An 11670-nucleotide genomic window follows, 5' to 3' on the forward strand; every position below is an offset into this window, starting at 1 on the left:
GGGGCCCTGATCCATTTCCTGACTTTTAACCTGAGTTCTTGTAACCTTTTCTCAGTTGTGCTGTACCTAGAGAAAATGAAACACATTGAAACTAAAGGCCAATACATCTCATGAAGGCCTGTAAGTTTCTGAGGTGGGGCTAATGTCTGAATATATATATTAGTGATCAAATACAGTTTTGTTTGGGTATCACATGCTGGATATGGCATAGGTCCAGTGCTTCAGAAAGCAAATGGAAAGGAAATAGTTTTCAGGATGTGTCTGTAACTTCTTGGCAAAAACCTGCTCTTTTTTTAGATTTGATTTAATTAGTAAGGGAAAATGTTAAATTTAATTAGAATGCCTTGATTAGTTTTTGCTGTGGTAGTGTTTTTTTTTTTTTTTTCCTGTTGCACTATGTGTGAAAATAAATAATGGTCCCTGGCTGAGATTTTAAATCTTAGATACTACATTTGAGTCTCCATGGCTTTGGACTCATTACAACCAAGCTTAAATGACATTATTAAGCTATTTCCTGGAATGTCAAGGGCTGAAAATTGCCCTGTCAAGAACGACTCAGTTCTTTCAGGGATTTCTGAGAACAAGGGCTCAGATTGCATCCTCACTCTATTATTATAAGTTTACCCTGGCAGGAAACCACTAGATCTCAGATCATTTGCATTTACCCAATGAGAGTGCTCTACATTTCTAAAGAGGTTTTCAAGATTGCATGACAAAACCATGGAAAAATCTCCAATGGCGAAACGGGATTCCCCCTTTCCCCCTTCCCTCAACTGCATTTTAAATAGTTTCCTTCCCACAAGCTGATGTGTAGACATTCAAAAGAGTTACAAGTAACCCAGTTTATATTCCTGGCTTCTCCTCTGTCACAAGTATAATAATGCCAACAGTGACACAAAATTTCGAGCAGACCATTTAGAGTAATGGTACCTTCCTTCCCCTGCTCCATTAAGTTGACATTTTTTTGCACATGAAGGAGAGCATTAACTATTTAAGTCTCCCAGACAGTGGTGTAGCAAAATTTCTGCTCATTTCTCTATGAATGCAAAGACAAGAATTAGTGCCATGCATTTCTTGCTGTTTGAATGTATCTAAATAGTTTATATTCAGGGATCTTAGTTAACCTAAAGCACACACTTGGTATTGAACTATTTCATTTGTACAGCTGTATAGGATGCTCAGAATTGTATATGTTTTCCTGTGAGTGTCTTGCTACATACAGTTCAAGGTAGTGTTGGTTGTATAGTTGGTACCAAAGATCGTGAACTCCAACTTATACCAAGATGCCAACAGAAATCTTAAATTCTTTCAGAATAGAATGAGACATAATGCAAAAAAGTGAATGCATAAAAAAATTTCCAGCCCAATAGTGAGCGACAACACTCAAGAGATACTAATATTAGTTCAGAAAGTATTCTGACATATTTGAAACCTCTTCTATAACCAACACCTAGGATTATGTATCTTACTACTGGATAAAATTATAAATAAACATTTATTTATTGAGGAACTGAGTACCAGGAGACAAATACAGGACAATTAGGCATGTTCTCTCAAACATGTTATTTAGGAAAATATAAATATCTTATTTTTTAGGATATGCAGACAGTATCATGCCTAAAGTGTTTATTTTATATATACCCACTCTCAAATGAATAAACTATAAATATCAACATTAAAAGACATTTATTTATTGTAGTTGATTAGATTAATAGCACTAAACGCTATTTTTGTTTTTGTTTATTTGTTTGTTTATTTTTGTTATTTTTGGTACCACACCCAGGGGGCACTCAGAGATTACTCCTGGCTTTTCACTCAGAAATCGCTCCTGGCTTGGTGATCATATTGAATGCTGGGGATCAAAACCGGGTCTTTCCTGGGTCAGCCGCATGCAAGGCAAACGACCTACTGTTGTGCTACAACGCTGGCCCCTAGCCACTATTTTTGAAGTCTTACACTGTGTTTAACTTTCCTTTAGTTGTTTTAGCAGAAAGTTTGGGAATTAACTACCTTTCTTCTACGATTGGTTTATGAAGGAAATTAAGGCTATTGTTGAAAAGGTTAGAAAGTCAAAATTTGAGGCTGGAGAGATAGCATGGAGGCAGTGCATTTGCCTTGCATGCAGAAGGATGGTGGTTGGAATCCTGGCATCCTATATGGTTCCCTGAGCCTGCCAGGAGCGATTTCTGAGCTTAGAGTCATGAGTAACCCCTGAGCGAGACTGGGTGTGACCCCAAAACAAAAACAAAAAAAAAAAAAAAAAAAGAAAGTCAAAATTTGAATCCATCTATTTCTCTTCTAAAATCCCATCCATTTCCTCCTGAACAGGGTTCCTCCAACAAAGGGGTTCTCAACTCACCCACAGAAGGGTTTTCTCAGACAAAATGAAACATTTCACTGTGCTGTGAAATTTTAGAAAGACAGAAAACATTTCCTTAATTTAGGAATATGAAAGCATATTTTAAAGAAGTAGTTCAATGAACAGTTTAATTTTATTAAGGAACAAATGAAAATTAAGGGAAATATTAATTCAGTGTCAATTTATTGTCAATTCAGTGTCAATTTTAGATTTAAAAATTATGTAACAATGATGAACTTTCAATTTTTGTGTTATAATGTAAATCAGGAAATAAAAATCGCAACACAATGATCTAAATATAAAATTATTTTAATGTTTATTTTCTAAGAACATAGAGGGGGAAGAATTAAAGATCAAGGCTATTTTGCAAACATTTACAAATCTATTATTTGACTATTTCACAAATATAACAAGTTCTAGGAATATTTCTCTGAGTTTATTGTCTATTCTTTTGATCCTAGGAAAAAATAAAATAGAATACTTATTTCTACAATGTATCAAAGAAAGTAGAGTACTATTTTTGACATCTAATTTAGCTTTCCTATGCTTCAGAATTCAGTGAATGATGAGTTAATTAATAGCATCATGGTATCATTTCAAGATTTAATTTTTTTCACTATAAGAATGTTTTAATGTCTTAATTTAATTTTATTTTGTAATTTTATTTATTTAAACACCATGATTAAAAACACATTTGTAGTTGGGTTTTAATTATAAAAAAGAACACCCCCCCTTCACCAGTGCAACATTTCTACCACCAATGCCTTCCATGTCCCTCTTCCCTCACCCCTTGCCTGATTTTGAGGCAGGCATTCTATTTCTCTCACTCACTACCACTGTCATGATATGAGAGTTGCCAGTGTAGTTATTTCTCTACTGAACTCACCACTCTTTGTGGTAAGCTTTATACTATGGGCTGGTCTTTCTAGCCCTCATCTCTATTGTCTCTGTATATTATTACAATAATGTCTTTTATTTTTCTTAAAACTCATAGATGAGTGAGACTATAATGTGTCTATCTCTCTTCCTCTGACTTATTTCACTTAGCATAATAGTTTCAGGATTTAAGAGAAATCAACAAGGGGAAGAAAATTAATGATATTAGTAGAGTAAAGTAGCATAAAGATAGATAAAATAAATATGAGTGTAACAAATATAGAGTAGACATAAATCAAAAAGAAAGAACCATTAATTTTATGGCTAAAAGCTATCTAAGGAAGTAAAGAATCTCTGTTAAATATCTTTTTAATCATTTTCTATTTGTTGTGTCTGGTTTGGAATGATTTTTAATTTTTAAACATTAACATAATGTTAAAGGACACATTCTAAAAGCTCTTGAAGACAAAATTTTATATTTTATTAGAGACAAGGCAAAGATTTTTGAGTATCTGCTAAGTATTATTCCCTGCTATATATTATATAGTAACCATATCATTTTATAACATTGAGAAGGGTACTTCAGAAATAGTAACATTTAACATCAGAAAGTGTCCATTTCTGTTTGCTTAAGACTACTTAGTTGTTAGCCTCAAAACAAACCTCCAATTATCTGAGATCAAGGGTACTTGGCAGCTGCCTATCTCCTCTTCACAGAGGGTCTAGGTACTTTCTCTTGCCCTCTTTCTCTATTCTCTGTGGCTGGGTGGGACAGTGGTCTTGAATCCCTTGCTTCCATCTTCCTGGTTTTGTTTATAAAAATTTCAAAGAACTAAGGTGGAAGAAAGTTAGAACTTCATAGCATAACAGACTTTCTATACATAATAAGTAATAGGGAAATTGATTACTTTTTACAACAAAACACTGCTTCTTGGTATGAGCAAAGCAAAGGGGATCACAGAAAAGACCAAAGGGGGAAAAGTCATAGAGAAAAAAAATACAATAATGAATGATATATGGATGGAAGTCTAAGAAAAAAGATCACAGAGAAAGTGGTCAACAAGTTCAAAGACAATGGAAAGTCAGGAAAGATGTAGATTGAAAAGAATCCTTTAGCCACCTATTTTAGACCATACTTGTACAATCTTTGCCTTAGAAAAGAGAGTGGAAATATATGTATCTATATCTATCTATCTATCTATCTATCTATCTATCTATCTATCTATCTATCTATCTATCTATCTATCATCTATCTATTTATCTATCTATCTATCATCTATCTATCTATCTATCTATCTATTTAACAACATATATGTTGTTATGGGCTATCTAAAAGTGTGCTAGAATGTAGGGTCTATTTCATATCAGGCACTTGTAAATGCCTTTGAGGCCTACACAGTATAGAGGAAGGCTTGAGGACCAAACCATCTGCACAGAGAATATAGAGCCCCATCTAACCATGTATTTTCTAAGCCACTTCCTGGACCTCATCCAAAATGTGGCCAGGGAAACAATTGGGCAAGAAATTGTCGCTCTGTTGAAGTTTGGAAAAAATTTAGAAGAAGAAAAACCCCAGACCCCACAAACCTGGGATAGATATTATGATTGTGGAAAATTTGGCCACACTTCAGGGACTGTTGGACCCTTCCTGGCCCTACCCTGTAGAGACTACCACTCCAACCATGTCCACAATGCAGTGGAGGAGATCATTGTGCAAGAGATTGCCCCAATAGCTAACAGGTATCAGGAAACTTGCCAGAAGACCAACCCCCAGCCCCACAAAATTTGGTGTCTCAACTCATGAAGGTCTATAGCCATTAAATTCGCTGTAATCCACCACTGCAAAAAGTATTGCCTGGGATATTCCCTACCCTAATATTGTCACAATAACACCAGCTCAATATCCTTACAAATTAAGATCTAGATTTAAAGGACCAATTCTGCCAGTCACTTTAGGCCTATTCTTAGGAAGCAGCAGTCTAACTCTTTTTTTGTTTTGTTTTGTTTTTGGGTCACACCCGGCCACACTCAGGGGTTACGCCTGGCTCTCTGCTCAGAAATCGCTCCTGGTAGGCTTAGGGGACCATACGGGATGCCGGGATGCATCTAACTCTTAAAGGAATCAATGTACATGTGTGGATAATAGATTCTGATTATTTTGTAGAAATAGTAACAGTTGAGGCCAGAGCAGTGGAGCAAACGGTAGGGCATATGCCTTGCACGCGCTAATCTAGGACAGACTGGTTTGATCCCCCAGCGTTCCACATAGCCCCCCAAGTCAGGAGCAATTTCTGAGTGCATAGACAGGAATAACCCCTGAACTTCACTTGGTGTGGCCCAACCCCCCCCCCAATAGTAACAGTTATCACAGTATCAACAGTATGAACATTTTTTGGGGGGGTCACACCCGGTGGTGCCCAGGGGTTGCTCCTGCTCTGTGCTCAGAAATCGCTTCTGGAAGGCATGGGAAACCATATGGGATGCCAAGATTCAAATCACTATCTCACCTGAATCAGCTGCATGCAAAGCTAATGCTCTACCTGTGCTATCTCTCCAGCTCCCAACAGTATGAACATATTTAAAAAGAGAGTACATTGCCTATTGAATGTTTCTTCCATTTGTTTTGCCTGGCTACTCCAATCACCCAAGGATTGGAGGTTTTGGTAGCACTAAACGCCTAGCAGCCTCTGTGGATCCCCTAGTGGCCTTTACCTCTAACCTTACAAAAACATATGCACACTAATAAATCTAAAGGAATGATTAACACAGGTACCTATGCGTCTATCATCTCTTCCTTATACAGGCCCCATAGCTAAGTCCTGCAGAAGATACTTTATGGCTTGCAAGGAGTAGGCACTCTGTTTTCTTTTTTCCTCTGTCTGACAGAGTGCTAGACAGCTGAAAAGTACTGGCCATGAAGTGAATGTAGCCACATTTCAGCCTTATGTATCTCCCTTGCCCTTGAATATATGGTGTCAAGATCTAAATAGACAATGGCATGCCAGATTATGATTCTTCCTCCAGCTATTTCTCTAGCCCATAATTCAGAAAACACACACTTTTAATCAAGTCACTGTGGTACAGCAGCCACCACAATTCTGTATTCAGTGTAAGTCTAACCAACCTGTGTAGACACCACAGTGGCCCCTTAATGAAGTAAAGCTAAGGGCACTTACAGATTTAGCAGAGGAACATCTTAAATTAGGGCATATTGAAACATTGTTTTCAGAATGAATGCTTCTGTCTTTATAATACCCCCCAAATGGGCAAATGGCAACTATTGAATGACGAGAAATGTAAATGCTGGAGATGGAGAGATAGTATGGAGGTAGGGTGTTTGCCTTGCATGCAGAAGGACGGTGGTTTGAATCTTGGCATCCCATATGGTCCCCCGAGCCTACCAGGAGCAATTTCTGAGCAGAGAGCCAAAAGTAACCCCTGAGCGTTGCTGGGTGTGACCCAAAAACCAAAAACCAAAAAAAGAAAAAAAATGTAAATGCTACCATGTTTCTAATGCAATAGATATTAAGGATTGCTATTGTAACGTTCTTATTCATTCAGACAATTGCAAATGCTTTGCATTTTCCATTCCTTTTTTCACATAAGGCACCTATGCACAGGTTTGAATAGATGTTTTACCCCAGGGAATGAGCAGCTTACCTACTATGTGTTCGTATTTTTGATATAGTTCTATGTCTTTATTGTGCAAAAATTCCTCATGCTTACATTATCTACTACATGAACAATATTCTGATAGTGTGTTCTAATGATATAGAGCTACAAAGATTATATGAAGATGTAATGACATGTATACCGGCAGTTGAAATAAAAGTTGCAACAGAAAAAAATCAGGTGCAGCTCCCGTATAAATATTTGGGTTATGTTCTTGAGTGTACTAAAGTATGTCCCAAGAAAATTCCCATTTACTGGAAAGACCTCAAAGCACTCAATGATTTTCAGAGATTGCTGGGAGACATTAATTGGTTCCATATGTCTCTTAGTATTCCTAACTCAGAGTTTAGCAACTTATTTCACACTCTAGAAGAAGACTCTGCCCTAGATAGTCCAAGACAACTCCAGAGATTCAGAAGGATTTGAAGTTCTTTATGGACTGTCTCTAGAAATCTTATCTTTATTGATTTATCTTTGGAAAAATATAGTTATTATTTTTTGCTACACCTAGTCACCATTGCATTGATTATTCAATTATCAGGTCCATTATAATGAATTTATTTACATAATAAACAATCTCACACTTTTGTACAATGTTTAATTAATAGCTGCTCAATAATTAAATGGAGATTGTGAGTGCATGCTTAACTGGGATATGACCCTCATATCATTGTGCTACTCATTTCTAAAAAGGAAATTAACTCAATATTATTTTCAGTGACGTTTTTCAAAAAGTTTTGGCTGATTTCTCAGGAGAACTGTCCTCACACGACCTGGTGGGAAAAACTTGGGACTTTTTCAAAAAGAATGCCCTGTGTAATCTCATCCATCATTTGCTCTTCTCCTATTCCCAATGTGCTGATATTTTATACTGATGGATCATTCTATGGGATCATTTTTCCATCTCTGAACACAACAGTTTGTGAAATTTGCCACTTTGATTTATTTAATCTCCTACATGTCAAGCCATATATTTCAGTAAATCACTCAGCCTCTGTAGTTGACCTTTTTGTCAGAAATTGTCACTACTTCCATAGTGGCAAACCCTGTGGTTTAAGATTTGCTTCAACAACTGAAAACTCTTTCACAAAAACACTCTGAACCTATTTCATTACTCATATAAGACATCATTCTGGTATCTCTCATCCAAAGACTTTAAGAAACAAATCCACTGATCACTTAGCAATGCCAACATTTAAATCACCTGTAGAAGAGTATAATACTCTGCACACAAAGGCCTGTCATCTTTATATATTCTATCACATCCTACTCAGATATGCTAAGCAAATTATCTACTATCTGTGCTTCTTTACACTGCACACATACACCCCCATAAGGCTGGAGCTAACCCCTGAGATCTACAGAAAATGAATTATGGCAAATGGAAATTACCCATGTTAAAATCTTTCCAAACAAACCATTTCTACATGCAGTTATTAATACTTATTCTCATTTTATATGGGCTGCCTCATATAAACTTCAGAAGAGCTTCATATTTCAGAAAGAGATAAAGTCATTTGTTCCTTTTTATTACATTGATTTTCTGTCAATGGTATTTCCAACAATATCAACACTAATAAAGCTCCAGTCTACGTTAGTAAAACTTCTTAATCATTTTGCAATGAATGGAAAAACAAACATATCACTGGTCTCTCCTATAATCCACAGGGGCAAATCACTGTTGAATATGCTCATAGGACTCTCAAAACTTGATTATTAAAAAAAAAGAAAAGGGGATTTGATTTCTTATCCTTAACATTTTTATTTAGTTTTTTTAAATTTACCTCAAGGAGAACCCATATTACTGCTGGAAGACACGTTCAAGAAGATGTACAGGCTCAGAGAAAAATTCACTCACCTATCTGGGTGAAAATTTACAAAGATTGTGTAGCAGGTAATTTAATCATTCTAGGGAAAGAGTATGCTTATATTTCCACAGAGAACAGTACCCAAAAGAAACTCTGGGTTCCATTACAATTCATTAGAAGTTGACATCTCTGAGATGCGAAAAGGCTTTCATAAATTTAAGAAATGATATGAAAGATTATCTTGATTTTCAAGCAGTTCAACTGTACTTGTACATTAATACAGGAATCAAAGAGAGAGAGAGAAAGAGAGAGAGAGAAAGAGAGAGAGAGAGAGAGAGAGAGAGAGAGAGAGAGAGAAGAGACGGATAGAGGAACTGAGGAAATGTCTCAGAAAATTAGAGCTTATGCTTTGTATTTGGGAAGCCTGAATTTGATATCGCTAGCATTACATGATGCATCACATAATCACTGTTGGGTGTTTCCTCAGAAAATTATGCTAGGCATGCCCCACAAGATATATGTTATAAATTAATATGGCCTATATCTTATAGTCCATGTTCTTAAGCAGAAAGCCTCAATTTGATATGTGATAGATCCCAGGTATAAGTTCTCTGATTTTTTTATTATGTTATTACCATGGTTTTTAATTATTTGTAATATATGAAGCTAGTTACCCTGAGTAGCAAGAGTAGGATTCACATATTGTACCCAATTATGCTGTCTTTTATCTCAGTGCAAAAACTACTTTGATTTTTCCTGACATCTTCCTGTTAGTAACGTCTGTTGATTCTACTTCCTAAATGTCTCTCAAATGCAACCCTTTGCGCCAATATCCACTATCACAACCTAATTCAGATTAGGTCATTCTTTGGGTTGTCTTTCTGACTCATCCACTTTCCTTAGTCCATATAAGACCAGGAAGGACTATAATGTGTCTTAATCACTTTTGTGCCTCTAGCCTTAAACATATCTGTCACATAACATGTGTTCAATAAATGCTAGTATAAATAACAAATTTTGTATGCAGACCTCTGGGCTTATAATATTTAATTAATGACAAAGTTTTTTTACCCACACCTCTAGGTTAGCAGTATGATATGGAAAAATATTTTTAAACAATCTTCTTGGAAATAAACAAGATTTATACTGCTCTTATGTACCAGTAATATAATTGTAAAATAGTAAACCAAAATATTCTGGTTGATATGGTTACACTGTTTAAAAATTAACATATCTTAATACTAAAATATATATTTTTAAATTTTATTTATTTAAAACAGTTTTTATTTAAACACCATGATTACAAGGTTGTTTATTTCATACTGCCATTTTTTCACAGATAAAGTTATTCATGATTGAGTTACAGTCATACAATGTACAACAACCTTCACTTATATTAATATTAATATATAGTTAAATAAATTTCTTAAATAGTTATATCATAATACACTAAATTATGCAATTAATATTAAATATATAATTTTATGTATGTATTATTATTATATATTACAGACAAGATATTAAGCTAAGAAAGGTGTTTTTCTAAGCTGGAACCTGTGATTCTTGATTTTTCCAAACCTTCAGTTACTAGCTTTGATACCTTTTTATTGCTGTAGTCTGTTACTTCTTTTTTTGTTTGTTTGTTTGTTTGTTTGTTTTTTGGGTTACTCTTGGTTCTATGCTTAGAAATCACTCCTGGCAGGCTCGGGGGACCATATGGGATGCTGGGATTCGAACCACTGTCTTTCTGCATGGAAGGCGAACGCCTTACCTCCAGGCCATCTCTCTGTCCCCAGTCTGTTACTTCTTGAACAATACTGAAATCATGTGGTAGGCCCCCATGACTCATCAGTATCACTCAGGACAAGTAAAGAATGAGCCAGCTCATATTTGTTGGCCCTTCTCAATGAAAATATATTCAATTTGAATAAAGGTTTTCAAAATACATATGGAAAGATCTGAAATGATATTTGAAAACTGGCTGCTCATATTCTATGAAGTTTGAGATGAGGAAGTTCAAGCCTACAACCAATTAGGAGTGCAGGGGTTAAGGACCTTGATATCTACATACCTTCTGGTTCCTACAGTCTGTGTGGAGAGTAAATTTCACTCCCTCCTTCACAATTCCTATTGGTTTTTGCTCTGCTTTCTGTTTCTTTCCCTTCTTTCCATTGGGAAAATCACGTATTTTTCCTTCAATTCATAACATTTAAAATATTAAGCCAACAGAGTTACATTCCTAAGTGATATTTTCTCATATATTACTACTATTATGTAACATTTACCAGCATACATTTTAGTTTTGTCTGCATTTTATATAATTATAGAAAATGAAGGATTTTAATTTCTACTTGTTTTGGCTCTATTATGAAACAAAAACCACCATAAATTTAAAATATTTGTATTTAATATTACTTGCTCTAATGTAAAATATTTAAAATGTATCTTTTAAATATAGTTGGAAAAATAACATTTTATGTGAGATGAAGAGTGGGGCTAGGGTGAAACTTAAAGAGCTGGAGTGTTTGTTTTGTATGAGGGAGCTCTGGATTTAATTTCTAGCACCCCTTGACCCTCTAAGCATTGCCTGGAGAAATTCCCAGCATTGCTAGGTGTAGCTCCCCAGAAGAAAAATTAATGGGAATAAAAATTAGCATATTTCACATTAAAATTTTTTAGAGAAAAAATTGTTAGGTTGAGTAAATGTCTCAAGAAAACTATGATGAGTCTTATAATGATTTATAAAATAACAATTGTCAAAAAGGGGACCAGATGATAGCACAGTGAGGGTAAGATTTTTGCTTGTATGTTGCCAACCAAGTTTCAATCCCCGTTATCCCACATGTTCGCTTTGAGCATCATCAGGAATAATACTGTGTCTAAAGCTTAGAGTATCTACTGAGCATCTCTGGGTGTGGCCCAAAAAACAAAAACAAAAGAAACTGTAAAAAGATA

This window comes from Suncus etruscus, chromosome 6 (genome assembly GCF_024139225.1).
Source record: "Suncus etruscus isolate mSunEtr1 chromosome 6, mSunEtr1.pri.cur, whole genome shotgun sequence".
Taxonomy (NCBI): Eukaryota; Metazoa; Chordata; class Mammalia; order Eulipotyphla; family Soricidae; genus Suncus; species Suncus etruscus.